This window comes from Temnothorax longispinosus, chromosome 3, assembly GCF_030848805.1.
Source record: "Temnothorax longispinosus isolate EJ_2023e chromosome 3, Tlon_JGU_v1, whole genome shotgun sequence".
NCBI lineage: Eukaryota > Metazoa > Arthropoda > Insecta > Hymenoptera > Formicidae > Temnothorax > Temnothorax longispinosus.
Window position 1 is genome coordinate 10033269 of NC_092360.1, and position 24105 is coordinate 10057373.

Genomic DNA, 24105 nt, shown 5'->3' on the forward strand with positions numbered 1-24105 from the left:
GGTGGTTTCTGCAACGCGATCTGATCTTGCTCCACGTGCCTTAGGTACTCGCTCGGTGGTACCTGGTAGAATAGCTGGTACTCGCTTTCCGTCAACCTGAGCGCCACCTCCTCGGGGAAGTGCAGCAGCTTATGCAGATCCTCCAGCTCCTCAGAGCTCCGAGGCGGCTGCGGCTGCGGCCGCTTCTCCAGCTCTGAAAATGTTCATCAAACGCGTCCTTACTTCTTGGCATATTCATGATGTGACATGAAGAAAGAGAAAGAGATAGAGTGTGTGCGTGTATATATGTGTGTGAGATCAATACAGCTTTATCAAAAGACAGAATGAGTATTATTCATTGTCATTATCATCAATTTTATTATACTCGTATTACCATGTCCTAATAATATTAAAATTAAAATTTTATAGTTTATTAAAATTTTACATAGACTTTAAAGTTTTCTGAAGTTTGTCAAAGTTTAATATACTTTGAAGTTTCTTAAAGTTTGTTAAAGTTTTGGTATTAGATATATTATTATGTTCTAATATTATATAGATCTTATTTATACGTGTTTAACGTTGCATAGCATTTTTTTTTAATCTCACGCGATGTAATGTATTTCATACAGGTTTAATCAAGAAAGAGGTTTAAGTAAGGAAAAATTCTTAATCGATACTTTAATATGATAATGGCGTTATTAAAGGATTACAAGTTTATTTCAGTATTTAATGATATCCCATAAGACAGATAATCACAAGGAAAATAAAAAAAATTATATTATATTAAAAATTAATATAAAAGAGGAGCGTAAAGAAGTAAAAGATGGAAAAAGAGACGTTTGCTAAAAAGCTCGAAAAAGCTTTTCTAAAGTAATTTCGCGACTCCTTTATACACGAAGTCATTTACAGTATCCATTATTATACTGTACTCTATCAAAAGCGTCATATAGGTACAATGTTAGTCGTAATAAATATTACCTAACAATATGTCTCGACATATACACTCTTCGGTTGCGAATTAATTGTCGATAAATGCAAAAAAGTTGTTTGTCGATTATTTGATTTTTCGACTAATTAACATCGTGGAACAACTAATAACGTAGTTGTATATTTATCTGTACAGGTAAAAAAATTTTGCAGGTCTGTGTACAAAAATTGATAATTAAACTTTGACAATTACGGAAATATATATTTGACAGAAATATTCATTCTCTCTCTCCTCTTATTTGTTCGTGACACGTCGTAGTTACTTTCAATATACGATTGTTTCAAAATTTATACGTAAAACGCGCGCTGCAATCAGGTCGTGCCTAATGAACCACGATATCTTCATATTCATTACATTTGAATTCGATATTAGTACATATTTATTAAATCGCCCGAATTATGATTTAAATATGCGCAAATCCGAAATGAAGTTTACAGATGATTAATGATGTTGCATTTCACTCAATTTATATTTCGCGCGAAGCCTATTTCGCGATCGTGCGTTTGCGATCGTGTCGCCAGCGATTGACGTTTCGCGTGTCAGTTTGCGAAAGAAACACAGCGCAATTTTTGCCCATCGTTTAACATTTGCCGCGCGGAAAGGTCAGCTTGGCGATGGTTTTTTCGCTGGCGCGAACGATGCACGAACTTCAACGCGCACCGTCGAATAAAAGCGCCTTTTAGGACTTCGATGAATAATTCCGTGCCGCGGGTATCGTTGATACTGAAGTAAAACACCACACAGTTCACGATATTTTGTATTTCGACACCCTGTACGAAGCACTAACGACTGTGAAATATAAGCCAAAAAGACATTACGCGCCGTTGCGTGATCGACGAAGTTTAGAAAGTTTAGGAATTGCAGATACAGATATTATTAGTAAATATTAAATCGCTCAAATTGCTAAAAAAAAAGAAGTAAATACTTGACATAAATGATATATCTTTTTTCCATCAGAGACCAAACATTCTATTTGCAGGACCTAACTGCAAAAATTATAGGTGAGAAACATACGCGCCGAAAAATTGCCAACAACTTTTAAACCTGACCCAGTTTCCCTCAGAGACGATTAAGAATTATGCTGTCTCTCGTTAGAATCGAGTACCGACATAATGCGTGCTTAGAGACGGCGCAAAATTATGCGAGTGCATTCCATTCGTAGGATGACATTCGTGGGATGCCGCGGATAATTCGAGGTATTTCGAATATTGCGAGCTTCGTCGTACTTGCCTCTGGCAGCAGAATAATATGCACATGTGCGTTATATATTCTTTTTCTCCCCCTCCTTCTCGTCTCGCTGGTATATAGTTATTTTTATTGTACTTATAACAATCATCCCCTATGCATGCTTTGTTGAACTGAAAAATTACTTTCGGATCGCCGCATGGTTTTTCTCTTTTCGTGTAGCGTGAAAAGCATTTTTTCGAGTTGCTTGTCTTTCACGTTATTCGGAAAAATAATTAAAAAAAAAAGAATTTTGTTCGTTCACGACAGGTTGTGCTCGGTATAAGCACCACGCCTTCGGCGAAATTGAAACGTGAGCTGGGGGTATATAACCGTGCGGAGTACGAGACGGAAAATACAGGACGAAATTTCACATTCGTCGATAGGTATCTCGTTAGTTTAAGCGCGAATGTAAGCGGAATCTAATATCCGCGCGGCTAATTTGCGCCCGGTGTGCCGGCGAACAAAATGAGGAAAAATACTTTCATCGCGTAAAGCGTCCCCTAAAGCTGTACGGTCCCATTGAAATTTCCATTGATAATGAACGCGATGCGCGTAACGTAAACGGATGTTACAAGTCAAAAGAGATCTTGGCTCTTCGAAAATTTGAATGCGAATATTCAAAAGGTACGCTCATTTCGACATCGAGCTCCATTCTCTCGCTCCTTTCTTTTCAGGATCAAGGAGCAAAACTATTCAATGTGCATCCTTTACGAGTGCGTCTCGCAAATATTCCGTAATTACTCCGGGCGGAATTTATGACGCAAGCTTACCGAGATAAGTAGGACGCCGCCGCCGCCGGACGGCTCTCTCTACCGTAACGTTTCTAACAATTCTAACCCACGGGATGCAATTTCTCGTTGCAATGTTTGCGGCGTGCATACATCTTAAACGGAGTAATTGCCGATATCGCGATACACCGTTCTTGTTTCTGCTGCGCGCATTTGCTCTTATGCAGGCGATTATCACGTTATACATTGCGCGCGGGATGGACTCGGGTCCGCGTGTACACGGTCGTCCATCAACGTCTTCGGGCAAACGGTTCGCTAAGGATCTTAAGCCACCGTGCAAACACACACCGCGTGTGGACAGAGCGGCCGGTTAAACCCTGGCGTGCCCCGGCGTGTTCGCAGTCAATTGGCGCACCTTATCAGATAGTAGCGCGATAACCCGATGAAGAGATTAATCAACATATCAGATCATATGAACACAAACGGCTCCTACATAATCGCAGCGTACAGCGATATCTTGTTTGTGAACCAATCGCGTCAAATTTAACGATACAACGTCCACATTTCTGCAGTTCCACATGTAGCGTGTACCATTGAAAACTTCGTCAACAAAACACAGCCTATAACATGTACCCTTATCAACATGATGTACCACCGACGATACTATTTCGCCGACGATGTTTGCATTCCTTCTACTATCGCGGGAATCGATTCTGTGTGACAAACATTCCAGTATCCCAAATATAGACTGACGTATGATATATGATATGACATGTATGTATACAGGAACCATAAAGCTTCTAAAGGAAGTTCTTGCTCCTCCTTTAGTGACTTTGCACCGCTATTAAGTGACAGTTATAATAAGATACTTCATTACGATACGTTTTTATGCTTGCTAACAATGAGATAAAAATTTGAATTATTCAACATGTTTTCCAATTTAAGATAACATTGAAAAATGTGTACCTAACTCGACGAGTTTGAAAAATTTGAAAATGTGTGTGACAATGCATAGCTTCGACAAATGCTTACCTTATCAGGTGATGGTGCGGCCACGTGGGGTGGAGGAAGTGGAAGTGGCTGGGTCCGTTGCCGTCGACGGGGATTAGAGAGCGGCCTAGCTCGCTGCTCCGTGAAATCGCCGGGGCCCGCCGGTGGAATTAGTCCGACGACCAGGCCGGGTGATCCCCGCGTAGTTCCGCGGTCTGCATCAAGACGGCTCCATCGATGTAGAGTCAATCGAGAAGCCCTTCTCACGCCCTCCTCCACCGAGCTGCTTCCTCCGTTGTCGTCGTCTCCTGACGTTCTCCTCCTCAGCCTGGCAACGCGCTGATCGCGATCTGCAAAAGAGGGAAAAAAATATATAAGAGAGAGGCTTGAAGTCGAGAGACTTGGATTTATTATCGAGAGAAAGAGAGAGAGGAGAACCAAGAGAGCGATTCGAGCAAGGACATTGGAGAACGAACGATTTATAGTTCTTCGAAGGACCTAAAGTCCACCGAAATCCGTTCGAGTGCACCATGCGTCTCGTTGTCTCGTTCTTTCTGCACGTTCTCAGGAGCGAGAGGATTCTCTTTTTCACGGACTTGCATGGGTAAATTTATCACGGGGATTTTTAAGAGAGTATCGATTGATCAGCTTTCTTATCGTAGTTCGCGAATCAATATATTTTTAGTTGGAAACGGCATTGACACACTTGAGAAACAATTTACGAGAGAAATGTAGATAAAAATATTTATATATCTTAGGGTTTTTAATAATTATTATGTATATTTATATAGTAGTTAGAAAAAATTGTTGATTAGAAATTGGAAATTGTTGATTGAAAATTGGGATCTTGCTTAGATTTAGAGACAGTTCTTCAGGGTATTTATTAAAAAAAGAGAAAATATTTTATAGTACATGTAAACAAATTATTTAAAATCTCAAATATATATAATATTTCATATTCAGATTTATACATCAATATTGATGTTCCTCATTAGACACATTTCCTGCTAGAAAAAAGATTAACTGAAAATTATCCAAGTAATTAATGGAATTAAAAAATAGAAGTATAATTGTATTGAATATTTTGATAGAGATATTTCCTAATTCTTTTAAAAAATTGATAGTTGCTATAGTGATTGTCTCTGTACTCGAAGCAATGTCTATTTCTCACTGCATGTTGTTTTACGTCAAAGAACAAAAGATCGGTACGACCACGTTGAAAGAATGATGCTTCGCGTCAGAGACCGGACGTCACGAACGTCTGCCACTAAAGAGAAGCCTAAAGAACAAAAAGAAATGTAGTGAAAGGAGATGGCGTAGGAGTGTTCCCTGTTTTTTGTTAAAATGAACTGGCTTCAAGCCCAATTCGTATTGTTGCTAAGTAGCAGGGATTCGCGTGCGCTGTTATCGAGATAAAAGTACATTTACGATCTACCCGCAGCCGACTAATGAATGTTTTTATTCAATTTTCTCTTTCCTGCTATTTAATTAAGTGCACATAGAAAGACGGTATCGTGTCACGTATAAACATTTTAATAGATTTAAAGTTCTTGTAAATTTCAACATACAATTTTACATTTTTTAGATTTATTTTATATAAAATGCAAAGAAACCCACACAATCGTATCTTTACTTCTTTCACTTTATTTTAATTACTTATAATGCGAATATAGAAATTAGTTAATTTATTACAAGTTTAAAAAATTTAATATTGTCCCACTTGTTGCCATTTCACGCGTTTTAGGTTTATTATTTCATTTGTATCTCTGAACTGACGAATTAATTGAATAAGAGCGATTACTCTTCGATTTAACATATATACAATACATTTTGAAATTTATTCAAGTTTGATATGCGAAGAGTTAAAATTCCGTCGGCATTAACGGAAAATAAAAAACGGCATTAACAACAACTAAATGAAAACGGCATTAACAACAACTAAATTCGATAGGCGTATTTCAAGCATTATTGGTCATAGCGTTGCCGCACGGTATGCACATTCGTTATCCGTCGCGGCGGAATTAATCAGAAATTCGTCCCGCAAGTGCTCGCATTCACACCGAAAACTTCCGCGTCGCGCTCGCAAGCGCCTGCGAACTCGCTGCCGCTTCGCGACCGTGTTACGTGAAACTTCGCGAAAGTGCGGACGCTCGTTAATCTATAAAGCGGCGCGGTTTCGCAGACTGCAGCTGTGCAAGCTGTCGTCTGGCGGAATGCGCCGGCGTGTGTTCACCTTTAAACTTCGGTTGATAGAACTCTCGAAGAGCCGTACTTGACGGCTTCATTTTGCGACTCTCCTCTTCATGTACTGAGATGATTAAGTGTATAGATCAGATAAATTGTTTGATAACACCACGCCCTGGGGATATAAGGATAAGCTATGAGATTAAAGGTGTGATACACTTAATTTGTATCTGTATATCGGCTTGACTTGCCGGCCGCGATAAAATATTTGTTTTACATTTTTGAAGAGACGAGAAAATGAATTCATATATAATCAGTCAAACAGAAAGGAGCATCGAGCCGTAACAAGATGGAAGTGTTATAAAATTCTGTATATGATAAATTGACACCAACGTTTCAGCCCCTTATGGGACCATCTTCAGTGTCGAAAACAATCAAATTTCGGAATTACATACTCTTGTTTTCGACACTGAAGATGGTACCCATAGGGGCCGAAACGTTTGTCAATTTATCATAATACAGAATTTTATAACACTTCCATATCTTGTTACGGCTCGATGCTCCTTTCTCTTTGACTGATTTTTAATCTTGTGAGCCTTTTGATTTATAATTCATATAATGATTTATAATTGTTATGAAACATGAAATTTATGAATAATTTATATCCTTTTTCAATTGCATAAATTGTGTGCTAAATAAATGTTTTGTGGATTCAAATTCTTCATTATTCGGCCGCGTATAGTCTCTCGCGTGTTTCTTGCTTGTTCTCTCGAATAATAATCCTGTATGCAGAAAGTTATGCGTCGCAGGAGCGAAGAGACAGCGTTCATCATTGCACACCAATACGATTATCCGTCAGGAGTTGCTGTTGGTTCTTCGGAAACTCAGCGTATGGCAAGGAATACTTTATTAGCCGCGGCTAATGATCGACGGTGAATGCGCTCGAGTAGCGGTAAAGCGAAGTTTAACTCCCGATTTCGCTCTCGAGGATACTTCCTTGAATCGATTTGGGTCGAATGAATCACGGAGATTCCACATTGATTCTGCCTTTTGGGTAACTATGTGTGGAACACGTATAGCGTATAGCGCAGTGAATAGCGTCTACCACACTAATTTCGTGAAATTTCCTATTGTAAGCGTTTGATCGCGCGCATAAATCTTGTGCCTGAGATAATGATCTTATATGATCACGGGAGAAAAATTATGAGATATGGGAAAAGTTGGAGATTAAGTTTAGGAAATATATTTCAGTAAAAGTAAAGTAACTTTCTTGAAAATTTCATAATAGGAGCGAGAGAGGAATTGAGATAATGAATTACTCGATTAGGATACAGTAGACCCTCGCATAACACGGGGGATGCGTTGCGCGTTATATAAATCCGTGTTATATGAGTCACGTAGATTATACATATATATGGATTATGTATTATGCATATAGAAACACATATTTATAACAGATGCAAGGGTTTATTAAAGATTAAAGAAAATGTAAAATGAATATTAAAGGTGTACAACAAGTAAAATATTTTTTATTTTATTTTAAAACAAACAAATATTAAAACTTTTCTGTGTTGTACGAATCCGTGTTATATAAACCCGCGTTATATATGAGGATCTGTTGTATTTATTTATGTTTTAATATATCTTATACGTAGTCATTATTAAAATGTATTAAAACATAATTAAATTTTGAATGTGCATAAAAGTGCATAAAAGTCTGCTTATTTTTCTTTTATCTTTCTTATTTTTTTTTAAGAACGATGTTATGTGAATGTAATTACTAATTATATAGTTAAGACTATAGGGAAGAGAAGTTAAAATTATAATTTGAAGTTAGAAGAAATTATAATTTGAAATTAGAAGTTTATTTACATTTATTATAGTCTCCTCACATCTTCTTTTAATTTCCAAATATCTATTATTATTTGTTGTACGTAATAAGGAACGGAAAAGCATAACGTGCAGTGATATATTATTTTAAAATAATCGCAATTTAACAGTTTCATGATTTCTGTTGTTGCATCTTTATTATATGGTAATTTTGTGAGAGAATAATTTGCTTGCAATACTGCCAGAAATTGTATTTTATTTTCACAGAGACATAAAACAAAGAGATGCTCAGAATATATTCAAAATATATTATTGTAACATTTAGTAGTGCAAGGGCAAAAGTGCACGCAATATATAGAACGTAGGTTGTAACATTTCACGTGACACATTAGAAAGTCTATTCGCAGAGAGCGACTTCCTAAGTTTGCACTTACTAGACAATGTTGTTTTGTCAAATTGTATCTTCAACAGTGCGATAAATGTACAAATTGTTTTGCTAATCAGTATTCTCTCCAACGAATTAGTTTAAAATCACTTGGCTCCTGAAATAAAAGTTATAAAAACTATAAATCTCTCACGCTTGTAATTTTTAAATTATATATTTTCGATATAAATTAAATAGAAAAGATTCACGTATACTTTTAAAATTAGTTGGAGAGAATCAGAATCTTTTTCTTCTCATGTGTCTCCTTGAAGTCTATTTTGTCCAAATTCTTTAATTTTTGGATAAAAATTAAGGAAGCAAAAAATAATGACAAGTCGATATCTAATAAACTAAAATCTTTTTAACTTATAGTCTAATATTTGAAAAGAAGAAATTCGATGATTACTGAAAATATACTTGGTAGCTTAGAACATTTTTGGTAAAAGTAATTGATGACAAGAAGTAACCTATATACATGAATATAAATCATGATGAAAATAATTAATTGTAAGAAGATAATTACAGACAACTGTATATTGATATCGCAAGCTATAAACATTTCAGAATGCTAGTAAAAGTCGAAATAAAACTTCCGCAGTTTTTAATTAAGGGAAATGCTGATTTCTGGGGTATTTCGACGTCACCGTTCGCGCGGGCACTTGTTACGTACGATGGTGCGGGGATAAAATTTACAGCAGCTTGTTTAAGCTTGTTCGCACCAAAAGAAGTTTATCTCGTTTGCGCCGTGCATCGTCTTATTTTTCCGCGTCAGATTTTATGAAACCGTCGCTTTCTACGTAAGAAAGTTGGCGAATCTGAAGAACATTCAGAAACTTTCGAAGCTTTATTAGACCTGGGGTAGCATTTGTATTGTTATTGAAGTGAACTTTGATGAATTATATAATTAATTAAAATGTTTTTGCGGTTAGTTTCGATACTTTTTGACTTTTCAGTGAAGGACGACAAGAGTGTCTATATGGATATAAATAATGTTATTTGTGTAAAATATGCAATTATATTTGTAAATGTTATTTAGCAGACAAAAATTTTTTTATTTGCAATTTTTAATATTGCAAAAATCCGATTATTTAGTTCTTACACCGAGTATTTCGTACGAGAAGTTGCTGTGCCAATCGTATATATTTTCTTTACTTATTTTCAACACAAGGTAATGCTCACAATGGCCGACAATGGTTTTAAAAATGTCGTTACGGCTTTTTTCAAATCAATTTGCCGTTTTGCATAAAATATATCACATTACTAGTCACACTCTCATCGTCACTCTCGCTAGAAATGGAAGCTCTTACAAAATCGCGGCCGAATTTCATCAGAGTGCTTTTTTCCTCCATCACTTACGAGAAAACGTCCGATATATTGACATGAAGTAAAGGCGAGGAAATATTCGCTGAGAGAACAGTCGTGTCGCCCGTTACAAAGTTTGTTTCGGTGAGGTCTTACAGATGTCATTCTATCATCGTTAAGTTGATTTTCGGCGATGAACAGATTCCCCAAAAGAAAGATTTCAATAATTCAAAAGCTTAGATAGAGAATTATTATATCTTAAAAATTTAGGAAGATACTTAAATAAAAGATTGTTATGGTATCTTGCATACAAAGAAGAACTGCATATATATTATATATGATAAAATAATATTATTAAAATAACTTGCTAATAAAAATTTGAGGTTTAATATAAATAAAATATAATTTTTTTGTAAATTAAATTTAAATTATATATTTTTTAAAATAAATTTAAGTAACAGATAAATATGTGTAATACTGACAGTTATGCAATTATAAATTTTCTGGGGATAAGTTAAATATTGGCGTGACTATATCTCTGGCGCGGAATCTTAATTTGATTATTTCCAGATTTATTGGTTTGTGTAGCTAGGGCATATATAAACATTGTTAAAAACTCGGAAATCTCGCAAAGAACTTGGTTATACGTCGAAAAGGTCCGATATAGGAAAATATCCTCGTGTTCCTTAAATAAATGTACAAGTCAAATAGGCGGAGTGGAAGAAATATTTTCCTGCTCATGGAACTGGAAGAATAGCAAAGAGAAGAAATGTATTTCGGAATAGAGTGAATCGATTATTTATAAATTTAATCAAAAGCAAACGGGTATTATTTATTACGAATCGGGCAATTAAATGCAGAAATAACATGCTTTTCAAAAAAAATTTTAATAAAAATTAATGCTTTTTATCTAGATTATAGTTGTATCATATACAGATTTTCAACAAAGGTTTGAAATATTCACTGCAAAATATATGCAAACCTCTCATAGAAATGGAAAAGCTTTTTTCCATTCTAAATAAGCATTGATAAAAAATTCTTGTGCAATCGGAATAACAATACAATTTAAAAATGTTTAATTTTTAAGCATCTTGAATTTTTTTAGTTTTTAAACAATTAAAAAGAAAATATCGCGCATGTTTCAGAATAAAAAAAATGTAGGGTTATCATTTATTGTGTAAGAAAATATTTTTTTTATGAAAAAGTAAGTAAACAGTGTAAAATAAAACTTTGTTCATAAAAATTTCTAATTTTTGAGAAAAATATACAGTAAAAAATTGAAGTTATAAAATTGACGTAATTACTAACACATTTATGCTTTTTTAATTTAAACAGCTGTTTTTAATAATCTTGTATGTTATACGTCCACGACTACGAATTGAATTTTTATGCGTATGCCGCGCGACAGCGGCAATCGATATATACATCAATAAAAATAATAGAATACATTTTATTTAGAAAGATTTACTAAGTTCATTTTAAATAACTTGAATTACTGAAGAGGCTATATGTAATGTATCAAAATAATTTTTTCAATATTGTATCTTTTCATATACATTTTAATGTAGGATAAAAGATAATCAACCATTCTATGTAATTCTATACATTCTTCATATCTAAAAGTTATATTTAAAAGAATTGTTTATAGCATAAGTTTGTCATAATCATATCAATTATAATCTTAAATCGACGGTTTTATAAAAGCCTACATCTTTGAGACATTTTGTGTGGAACGGAACAGAATTGTTTCTTTGTAAGTAATTAAATTGTTCTGGCATTTGTAGCAATTTTATACGTAATTCGTACAGCGACTGTAACGAAATCGGGAAAACGGCCAAACCGATCAAGCGCGGAAAGAAAAACAAGTAAAATGCTGGCAACGACGCGACATTCGATAAACAACAAGCGATGTTTCAATCAGGAAGATGTTTGATTGAACGGGAATGTATTGAACACATAGATGTATTATTGTTTATTTTTTTTTGTTTATAGCTACCATTCGGCTAGCTATTTTATCGGTTAGCCTATTATGGATTATATATAATATAATCAACGAACTGTTCTCTCATCAAAATATTCTCAAGCGGGACACTGATGTTGTAATAACTAATGATACAAATTATAAATATAGCCATCGATTGGAGTATTGAACAATAAAATTTACCATATCCGATTGGTGAATTTCTCGTCGCAGAAAGCGAACGGTGAGCATTATTATTTTCTGTACGATACGATACTTGTTAGTCGTAACATGTGTGTCTCATTATTGCCGTTATGAAGATAATAGGAGCCGTTCTAATGTGCAAATAGCTGTTTGCATGCATATTTCATTATGGTATTGCGAAGCCAGGTGACTCTCGGGGAAAACCATTATTCATTCGTCTTTTGTTTCGCAGCATTATGTAAACGTAAACAAGCGAGAAAAAATATTCAGAAAATTATTGAAAAATACCTTACAGGAAGAAAAATTGTACAGGAAATTGAGAAAAATATACTAATAGATAGATAGAATATTGGCAGTTCGTGAATGCCCTTTCGATTGTTATAAGAGCTTTTGCGTTTAAAAAACCATTAGATAAAATAACACAACACGTTTAATTTGTGTATTTAAATTCCTAAATCATTACTTGTATAAGCAAAAATGTTTGCAATGTGTAACGAAGTATGCATTGGCAAAATACGACCTGCATGTCTGTTTACAATATTTATAAATATTTTAATCTATACTGCAACAATTATAATGTGTTTTTTTTCCTTTGTTTTGACAGATATGTATATACAATTAAAAGTTTAGAAATTACACGCAATGACCCATAAACAAGACTTTATACGATATTCTATAAAAATATTGAGTAAAAATTTCAACTTAACGAACATGTAGCATAGAAACAGTTTTTTAGAATAACAATAAGTAGAGGAATGAAATAATTCTCGTAACTCGAAAAATTTATTCCAGGGGAGCTTAGAAATTAATTTAGCAAATTGACACACGCTTATTCTTTTAATAAACAGATCCGAGAATTTCATCGTTTATTTATCCTGGCGGTTCAAAGTTTTCTTGTGTCTTGTAACGAAAATTACGATGAAAAAATAGGAAAGCGCGCGTGCGCGCGCGTGCGGCTTTGGCTACGGGGGTCCAATTGGCTGCAGTTTGATACAGGGGATGAGGAACGAGGAGAATAGGGTAGGAGGAAGTATGTGAAGGTGTAATATGTGGGGCGGTCGATAGGATAGCGGCTATAAGTGTGCCGTTGATACCAGAGAGGGTTTCCCGTGCGCTACGCACGCTTAAACATACACGCGACCGCACGTACAAAGTATTAAAAAGAAAAAAAAAACAAAGAAAAAAGAAGACGAAAAGGCAAATGTGCAAGGGGCGCGTTAACGGTGCGGATGGTACGATTTTGCGCGATCGAGGCGCCTGGAAAAACCCAAATCATGCAAATTGCCGGAAAAACGAGCTTTCGCAGGGACGATATCCAGCCGCGAGAACTTTGTTCCGCGCAATTTTTTTTCTACGAGTCCGTCTCGGAAAGTTTTCCGGCGTGTACGAGAAAGATTGCACTTTGGAAAAAGTTCAAGTCTTGGGGATTTAAGTCTCGCGGATGCGGGATACTGACCTGCGCGTTTCTCTTCGCAACAAATCGGTATACGAAAAACAAAGGATTTCGGACATGTCCACGAAAAGTTTTGTACGAAGACTTTTCTGTAAAGGAGAACGAATAAGTGTGTCAAGTGCTCCATTATTTCTCTTTTATTTACTTACTCTTAAGAGAAAAGAATGATGAAAAAATTGGCAAAGTCAAATAAATTATTAATAGAGGAAAGTCCTCTATATATTGTGAGATACCACATCTATTTTGCGTGGTTATTGTCGGAAGTTTATGTGCAGAATTGAAAAATGTAGTAGGCGAGTGCACGCACGATCGAATAATGAATTTTCCACTAAACAGCTTTTATTCTAAGGACAATAAAAGTTCATGATGGAACCAACAGATAGAACCTATTAGTTTAGCAGAAACCTCGCTATCGTATATTAGAACCCTATCTCATAATATAAGGGACTTTCCTCTACCTAAAATTGAAAGAAAGAAAGCTTTTTTATATAAAAAAATAAAGTAAATATATTTTAGAAATTATAGTAACAAATTTTATTCAGTTTGCAATAAATTAAATATTTTGTTATGGCATCGGAGAACTTTCATGCCAAAATTCATAACATAATAGTATTCTGATTTCCATATGCGATAATTGTTATAAACTTTTTAAATCGTGTTTTGTCGTTATATAATCGTGTTATATGAAGCTTCTTAATACTGATCTCAAGTGACTGGATGGAGGAATAAGAAGGCTGTCGAAGAATTATTGGATGGTCAGATGTGCGCTCTTCGGAAGTTTATGCGTGCACACGTAAAATGTGAGAGTGCTTGACGTATATATCCATGTGCACACGTGCAAGTAAATATGTATATCCGCCGAGATCCATATGCAAATATACACGAGCGCAAACTCGAACAGTGTGACAAAATAACACGATGTGCGCAATGGTACAATATGTATGCGCGTGCACAGCTTTTCGGTATAGCTTTTCAGCGACGAACGGCGTTATCAACGTTATTACTCCGGGCTCTCCCGTCGCGTCGTTATCAACGGTCAAACTCCATTAAGCCATCCGCTCGTTCGTCCGATATCTGGCGTGTACATTCAGGGAAATATGCGTGTAAATGGGGCCACAACGGGGAGTAATGTTTCCCGCATTTCCGCTTCATTTAATATAAAGCTCTCGCGATTGACGGAATGATATTGTATTATCGATTTAAACTTTCGAAGCTGAGAATTTGTCTTGAAATCTTTTGTTTGTGAATATATCCGTCATTTTAACGGCGCTAACTCGGAAGTAAATAATTTTCAGACCGAGAACGCAATTTCAATGTGTCATAAATTAATGTGTCATAAATTAATGCGGTAGTGCGATCAATTTACATATTCCGCGCGTCGCTGATGATACGTGTCTTAATGAATACGTCTAAACGCTCCGCTCGTACTCGACCTCGATCATTAGCGCAACATCTTTTTAGGACATGGGGGATATACATACTTCACGTGAAGTCGAAAGGTCAAGGTTTAACCATACAAAGAAATCTCTCAAGAAGCTTTAGCTATTCGAAGATGAGTCTACGTGACGACTTGGAGCTTTCTCGGTGAGAAACGATACCGATTTTTCATTATTTTCGGAAACTCGTCGGTTGAGGTCACTCGATTAACGAAGACAAATGACGCAAACCAATTCGGGATAAGCATCTCGATGTTTTTCTTTCACTCCGAGTGCACACCGGAAACTTCAACCGCGCAGGCGGTGATGCCGAAAATGTTTCTACTATCGCTTCTCTCCACTTTCCTTTTATTCTTTTCTACTACGTATACAATCTCTTATACATTTCCGAAGCATTTCCAAACTCTCGATATAAATGTCGAGGGCAAATTCTTTGACAAACTAAATATTTTTTCTTAGAGTTTATTGAAAAAAGTAATCATTTATCGCAGTTTTTAAATATATTTTACAATATATAAATTTTCCATAATAAATAGATTGATTAATATATTTAAAATAACCGGTATGCATTCCAAATTGAAATGGCCATCTTAGGCTATCGACCTCCTTTCGTGTATTTTACAGAACTATGTTATTTTGTCAATTGTAGATAATAGCATTAATTCGCAACACGCAACTTTAATTCTTCCCCTTGATACTTTTATTTTGGTTAAAGCTTATAGTGCTTGATAGTTAAAAAAATCGTTTTAAAAATTATTTGTAAGGTCGATTCTTTTATATGCTGCATAATGCGTATTAATGCATCGCATTAAATCGATACTTGACCCATCGGTTTGTATAATGGGTCAAATTCGACGCTTCTAAGGCACTTGTCTGCGGATGCTCATTGAAATGCGTCTGGTGTTACGCGGCGCTTAGACACCTTAATTAAGCACGGGATCGAGCTTTCCGCTTTGCTTCGACGACGCTGCGTGAAGATTAATTAAACGGCAGTGGACTGCTCCCTTGATGCCTTAATGTGGGAGTTGTTTATTATCTATATCGTCTTTGTTTTGTTACGATACGATTGGTTTATATAAACTTCGCAATAAAATATTATATTATATTATATTATATTATATTAAGTTTTATAAAATTTATAATATATAATTCGGAATACCCGATTTTCGCTATCGCTCGTAGTTCGAATCGCTTTTTCTTATCCACGAGAGAATTTACCGTAATGAGCCAAGATATTTCCTAAAGAAGTAAAGGTTATATTTTATCGTAAAATCGCTCCCGCCCACATTGGCTGTCTAAATAAATTGCATGCGAAAAACTTGCTTAGCCGCGCATATAAGCGATTATTTAGCGGAGCTCATTTTTCTTCAGCGCGCGCTTGGGAAAGATTGGAACGTCGCTTATGGGAACCACAATTTTCCAAGCAGGTGCTTAGGCGGACATACTCGATGGGACAGACTCTATTACAGTTTGCACGTTATAGTTGTCAATAATTAATTATTTCGCAAGTAACGGTCATCCATTAGATAAGGTCATCCAGTGAAATAATGATCCTCCTTGGTGAAATTAGTTTTCTAGTTCCCGTCTGAATTCTACAGAAACATCGTAAATTATTAATTTAATTTGCCTGTTTCGTGCCAATTTATGCATGTAGCTAAACAAATTTCTTTCCCTACGGTACTGTAACAGCGACAATGAATACGCTGGTAATAGGTAATATTTTGGTGTAGTTATAACTCCGCACGCGTCGTAAAATATTCGGCAAACTTTCGCGGCGCTCCAACAAGCATTATGCGGCATAATTAACGTATCGGTGAATGTGGAAAGTGCGAGAAAGAAGAGAGAGAGAGAGAGAGAGGGGAGGAGGAGGAGGAAGAGCGAGCTAATATCCCTGACCATAATCTGGCGTCGAAAATATTTCGTGGCGCAAACCTGGCGGAAAATTAGTTATGGAAGGAAAAGTTTATTTCCTGCGCGGCGTGAGCCGTTTGTCGGTAAAATAAGTGAATATAACTCCTGGCCGCGCATTAAAACATGCGGTAATATAGTGGGGCTTCCGTTTCTTGCGGAAATTACAAGCCGGATATTCACCGTCGGTATTGAAAAATATTAAAAAATCGAGATTTTTGCACGAATTTTTCGCGCTCGTGTCAAACAAATCTGTCGGTTTGTTCGTGCAAACGTATCTACGCCGGTATCGATACACAGAGAACATACACGGTTTTGCGTGTTCGGAAATTGAGAATTTTCCGCAGAGATTTCCGACGATTCCGATAAAAAGTGTGATTTTTAATTGCAGCGATCTGTCACGGCGCTTATTGCGTGTCATGTCCCCATTTTACAAACGAACAGACAGTAATTAAAAAAAGCTATGTTTTTCCTGTAAACTAATTTATGAATTTGTCATTGGATATTAATTTAGGATTTTGCGATTCATTTTCAGTGCACAGACGTTAATTCTATATCTATGATTATCCACATTTTTAATTTTAAAATCCTAAAATATTGTAAATATATATTTATGTTACACATAAGCACGTATTAATTTATAATATATTAATTATTAACATATAATTTAAAGAATCTATTCGACATGTCTCTTTTATGTTTTACTATACATCTAAAAATTTATCTTTTAGGGTCAATTTTATCTTACACACGTAATAGATACTAATTATAAATTAGAATTATTTTTGAGACAGTCATCTACTTAAATGACTCGTGGAGTAATTCATAAGCAGATACAAGACTCGGAATAAAATGCTAATCACTATATAACTATACTTGTGTGATCGGGTTATAAAGTTCCTCGTAAAGAATGATTTACTGTAGCGCTAAAAAAATGATGGTTCCCGCTCTGTAACGTCCGCGTTAAACGCCGGTAGATGAACGATCGCAGTCCCTTTATTATTCCCGTTTTGCGGGACCACGCCCAGGTCGGGACCTCGGGAAGTCCTCAGATCGATGTCACGTGTGTGCGGCCCACGCGAGCGTTGGCCAAGCGTGTCCGACTCTTGCTATTCGGGCCGAATTGCGAAGCTGCGAAGTCGCATAGGCATCTATCGCGAGAATGTCGACAGGAACACAGTTGAGATTTTCAAGATTGAGAGAACGCGATGCCCCGTCTCAACCTTCGTCTTTCTGGTTTCCTTGCGGCAAACACAAAAATCCTGAGAAGCCGCGACGCATTTTTTTCTCGCATTTCCTCCAAGTGTGTACTTAATCAAAACTCGAGTAAACGCGCGGTCCGCAAAGATTTATCTTGGCTTTGACGCGCCATAAATGTCCACTTCTACCAATGTAGATTAACTTTAAATCTCGGTTTAACTTACTTTCTATCTTCTTCGTCCAACTCTTAGAATCAGGAAAAGATGAAAGGTAAGTTAAACCAAGATTAAAATTTACCTGCATTGATAGAAATGGACAAGAGACGTTTCATCACGTCTTATCGCCAGCAATCGTAAGAAAAAAAACTCCCTCCGGGACGTTGTCCAGATTCTCGAATCTCGTTGACAGCGAAGAGACTCGACGAGTCTTTCTAATAATCATCTCGAGCGAGGATTGATAATCTAATTATTTGATCAGGATAATGTACAGAGATGTTCGTCAGCTTAATTCCTCGACAAGGCAACCGTGTGGATACGTCATATGTTACTAATCCCGACGTAGTGACGTTTCCACCGTCTGTTAAATGGGTTTTGTGCGTGTCAATTGGACCGCAGCACGGCTATTCGCGTGCTCGCGTTTAGGAAGCTCAATGCGCTCGCTGTGTGCCATTTTCCTCCTGACTGTCTTCTTGCAGCAAACCTAGGGCAAGTCTCATGAGAGAACGCGCTGCATCACGCGTAAAAACGAAAGCAAGAATGACTGGCACAGTCTCTAAACCCTGCCTGGCGCCCGTCTGCCACGGCGTACTTTTTTCCACTCCTCCCCACGACAATACCGAGACCTGGATCGGCATCGTAAATATTACCCGATCATTCGTACTAATCACGACTGATTAATCGACGGGTAATCTCCAAGAGTTATCCCGACAAATTGCACGTGCCGCGCTGATTCTTGCCATGAGAAATAAAAATGAAAGTCATCATTTATTGCGCGTATGTTACCGACAGCGGAAAATTGAAGATGCAGAATCGTCTTTCATTAATAAAAGTAATCCGGAATCATCAACTCTATAATATGCACGCGGAGCATTTAATGTCGCTTCAATTAAGATTGCCTTTGCTAGATTTAACAGCGTTTAAAGAGCTGGAAATTGAAGGCCGTGGGCGCGTTTCCTGCACGTTCAAGCGGCACATACGGAATGACCCAGATTTTTCCATGTGTTCCTTCGGCCATAACTTTTTTGATGAATTTCAAATCGATTTCTCTCTCGTCAGTGGAGATTTAATGGGCGATCATGATCTGTACATCTTGACAGAGTTAAACGCCGAAATTTTGGATATCCCGCTGACGCATATTAGTTCGTTTAAAAACTCGAACAAGATTGACGACTCCTCGCGTCGCAAATATTGTTTAATCGCGTTTCGTATTGATTGACTCAATAAAACTAAAAATTTGTACGAAATTTTTGCCGAAGGCAAATACGAAATACATGAAAGTTTTTATTGCATATTTTGAACTTTATAAAAATAAATAAATATACATATATTTGTTACACGTATAGGAGAGGGAGTTTCCTGCTCTACGTCGTTGGAAAAATAATAAAAATTGATGGCGAGCGTATCACGTGTGCTCGGAGCGTCGGTCATGTGGGCTGCGTAATAAATTCTGTCCTACGCTTTTTATTTCGGTAACTGAGTGATTTTACACGAGTTTGCAATTTCGTTCTCGATTGAGAAATGTGCGACATTAGGTCAAGCCGGGATATATCACGCTCTTCCTTTCCCGCTAATTTACGAATCGATTGATAATACGAACTGCGAACACTGATGAGAAAAAAAGCGAGCGCGTAATACCCACGCTCAATTTACATTGTGCGATAAAGCCAATGAATGATTGATGACACGTTTATTTATTAAATGAAATTGCTCACGGAACGATAAAAGTTCGTCTTATTCGAGACAGCCGGCAAATCGTATGTACTCGTAATTCGGGGGGCGAAATCTACGCAAATACAACGCAGAGAGCGAAATAATAAGTGCGTAAACATAAGGTATTTACAACGCAGAGTGTAATAATGATCGACGTCTATCTCGTTTGTCTTTACGTAAACAACCTATTTTCTACTGTGACAAACAGTGTAATTAAACTTTTTAGCCGTCTTAGCGTGTACCTTCCAACTTCGAATTAGTGCTCGTCGTTTAGGGGTAATTCGAATTTGTTTACTGTACAATAATTAGAGGAGAAGCTAGAACCGGGAAAGATGGCAAGCAACGAATTAACTTCTTGTAAGTTAGCAAATCATTGGATAGCAAAGAGAAATGTTTCGTATTTCGCTATCGTTAACAACGGCAAGTATCACAATGCGGAAGAGCGATATTTGGAAAATGTATATCATGATTATAAATATTGAGTAACTTTTCTTTTGTTGCAAATTAATAAGAATTAAAGTAGGTTCACAATAAAGTAATAATTATATTCTTCGTAAAGATAATAGGGCTAATCTCTTTGAAGTTCCTTCTCTTCGCCAAATGAGGATTGAGAGAGGACTTACGCCGCGCCGCGTTGACATGCGCGCTGCTTTCAACTCAGGTTGTTTCAAGGGATTTGTCGTATCTTTATTTGTCCAATTTCTCTTGTATCAAATAACAGTTTTCCGACAAAATAATAATAAATACCTCTGACTTAATGCCCATCCAAGATTTTGCGATTTAAACGTGGCATATACTGTTAGATTGAGTTACATTGCACTAATACCTGTTGGATTATTTTAATGGTTTATGTAACTTAAGCAAAGTTTAACTCTTACGCTCTTTCTGAGCGATTAAATCTTTATGGACATTTGCACTCTTTGTTCTTTCCTTAGATACATATTGTATTCGATCTTTCCACTTAATAACACTTTTACGATTGTTTTATCTCGAAATATTACTCTTTATTATAAAATGCTTCTTCTATTTATTATCTTACAATTAGCGCACAACGAATAAAAATGGAAATCCTTTTTTCCCGTCCAATATTTGTTCCATATATTTGTTCCACGGGTAACTTTTTTCCTCTGGTCAATGATTAGTAGCAAGACCATCATGTAACCTGTATTTTACATCCTGTATCGCTGCTCGTGTCGCGATATAAATTTTATCCTCCCACGTGCTCTCCCTTTCGGCACGTATCGTTTGAAGAATTCATATAGAAGAACAAAAAACCATTCTCGTTATTCACGGTGAAAGGACGGAAAAAGGAGTAACGATAATCGAATTTACTATGTCGTAAGGTATTAAGCTCGTCCCTCGCGTTTATCTCCTAAAAGATTCTTTTATAATTGTAGTTCTATCAGCTCATCGTGTGTCGCCTCGTTATCTCACTGCGGCATTATACAAACAGCTAATTAAAGTCGTTCAACTTTATTTCTTTGCGGGAGAGACTTGTAAAATTAGTGATCGCAGCATGTCGGGCACGAGGGGCGGGCGAAACGGGCGAAAGCACCGCTTAAAACTTCTCTTTAACTTTTTAGAGGTTGCTACGCGACGCGACCGTCGCCGTCGGCTCGTCGTGGTCGCGAAAATGTCAGTGAAAAAATAAAAAATCTCGTATTGGGCGGAATGACGTTTCGCCATTCTTGCCTTCGATAAGACGCAAAATAACTGCGAAAACTTCCCCTTACGAGTTTCAGAGAGAGAATGCGGAAACCCGAGAAATATAGAGCGCGGGTTCGCGACGGCAAACTTAGATGAAAGGTATTATCACCTTTGGAAATCGCCGTAGTTTTGTCGCAGTGAAAAGCACGTGACGAAATGATGGTGAAAATGTGACGAGAGGGTACGCGTGCGTGAGACTATCGAGCAAACATGTAGATTAGATTAGGCAGAAGCGGAGGAAGCACATCGACAACCACGATACGTGATTTACCGCCCGTATAAACCATCGAGTATACCAAAATCACATTTTCGTTTGCTTTACCAAGCGAGTTGATAGCATACGTCGCTGCTAGATATCGTTGTGAAAAGACGACAGCCGAATCGAACAAGATAAAGTTACGTTAAGGTACTTATCACTGCAGAATATCGGGAAATGACAATTATATGGACGGATATTAATTAAAATTGGCTTTCAGAAGCAAAGCGTAAATAACGGCAACAAAAATAAAGTAGAGAAAATTGATGAAATTATATATTAATTATGTGTTCTGGTATATAAGATTAAGAAATTTATCAAAAATGAAGTTAATTATATATATATTGGCTTCTGAAGAATATATCAAGTTTCTAAAATACAATAAAATAAAGTTTTATTGCTGGAATGAAAACTCTCTCTGATTTTGGTTTTTCAGAAAATTTTACACATATTTAAAAATTTAATTATAAAATATTTATATTTGACGTTTTAAAAAAAATTGTTTTTTTTTTGCTTCTGAGAGTCTCATATGTAAATCTATGCAGACTTTCTCAAATCCATAGTTTAATTTTAACACAATAGATTCGTTTATATTTATATAATCTTATTACTCTTTATGGATCTTTTAAATGTCAAATATTAAATATTTTATGATGAAATTTCTAAATGTATACACAGTATATAAAAATCTAAAAATCAAAATCAATTGTCATTTCAGCGTGCAATACAACCTTATTTTATTATATTTTAGAAATTAATTTATGCAAATTATTTCACTTTTTTATCGTAATTAATTTAGAGACGATTACTGTTTAAACAGATTCAAAAATTTAATAAGGTCGATAATCCATTAATAATTACAAGTCTAGCTACAGATTATAATAAATGCAAAAATACGATAAATTTATTTTTACTCGTAACAGAGACCAATGTTTAATTTATTATTAAATTTTTAATTTATATTCATAATATAAGTGAATATAAAATATATTCTTGATGAGATTCTGTTGTCGCCTCAAATTTTTCGGTAACGTTTTTCGAATTAACTTACACGCTCTATGGAGATTGCTGATTTTATTGTTAATTAACATACACAACTCTCGTGACTACTCGTAAAAATCCACATACAAAGAAAAGAAAACAGTTCATGAAACATTACTTACATTTTAAACTTTACGAAGTTCATCGAAGATGGTCACGTTGTTCAATACTGATAAACTTTATCCAGACAGGCATCACGCTGTAACAAAAAAAAGACCGAATTGGTCAATGTTGATCACGTTAATGATAGATTAATTTAATTGGTGATAAAGTCAAAACATGATGAGCGATAAAGTCTTCAAGGAACAATTTTAATCATTTAGATATCCAGGTGTTCGTGTTTGGACGACATATCACGCTATAATGGTACCTCTCAAATTTGCCGAAAAAAAAAACGACCAGAGTGGATAAGAGACGGTATATCTAAATAAGTCGGTATGGAGAATATTCTATATTTTTCAGGAGGTTTTCTTGACAGGTTCAGCGAGTCTCAATCGCCGACTGTATTTTACAAGCATCGACATTCTTATCGGGGGACGTTTTTTTTTCTTCTTTTTCTTCGCTGTGTGCGAGAAGATCGTTCGACGGCGCGAACGCGAAGAGATACGGATGGTAAATGTGACGAAAGCGATTTACATTCACGTGCCCGTCGCTTTTGCAAGAGGTGAAAAATGACGGCGGGCTGCTCGACAATTCGACATGAGACGTGATATATTGATCGCACGGTTTTTAAAATCTCGTGGATCTCGGATTAAGTTTGCGTCCGCGAGTTCGAATTATAGCGTTCGAACGCTACGCGCGCGTAGCCTTGTCCAAAATATTTTAATATTTTTTCTCATATCTGCGAAAGACAAGAGATTTTCGAGGGATTTAGGCTACTCCTTCCCTCAATGTGGATGCAATTTCTGCGCGGTGCGGAGAAAATTCGTAAAACGCGGCATGGTAACTTATCCCGAAGCTTTCCTTGCTCAACGTCTATTTGGCATGTCTCTCCGTACTGCATTTTTGCGCGACGTACGAGTAAAAAGAATGGGCGGTTGCCGGAACGAGAAAATCGGCCAGGGGTGAAATTATTCTCAACACCTGTTCTCCCGCGGGAGGTAATGCAACGTATATTCTTATATCCAAGTTACTCAGATAAATCAGGCGCTTGGGAAACACCTGAAATAAGCACCTATCTTTCTCTCAACGTAAATTTACTGCTCTGTATACAAAGTGTGTTTTTAAGCTTGACGCGCTCCCGATCGTTCGTCTAAGGATTATACCGAAAGACTGAAAGTGGTTTTCGATAGGCGGCTGAGTTTACAAATAAACTTTTACACCAGATCGCTTACGTGGTGTGAAAGTTCAAACACCTCGA

General features: G+C 36.4%; 1 long non-coding RNA gene across 1 annotated transcript; it reads right to left on the reverse strand.

The window, feature by feature from the left end:
- Positions 1–54: 54 nt before the first annotated feature.
- LOC139809267 (uncharacterized) lies at positions 55–22937 on the reverse strand. The gene is made up of 3 exons (XR_011731067.1): positions 22868–22937; positions 3955–4262; positions 55–193 (listed from the first exon to the last, which is right to left on the reverse strand). It is a non-coding gene; the product is annotated as an uncharacterized lncRNA (long non-coding RNA).
- Positions 22938–24105: the final 1168 nt, after the last annotated feature.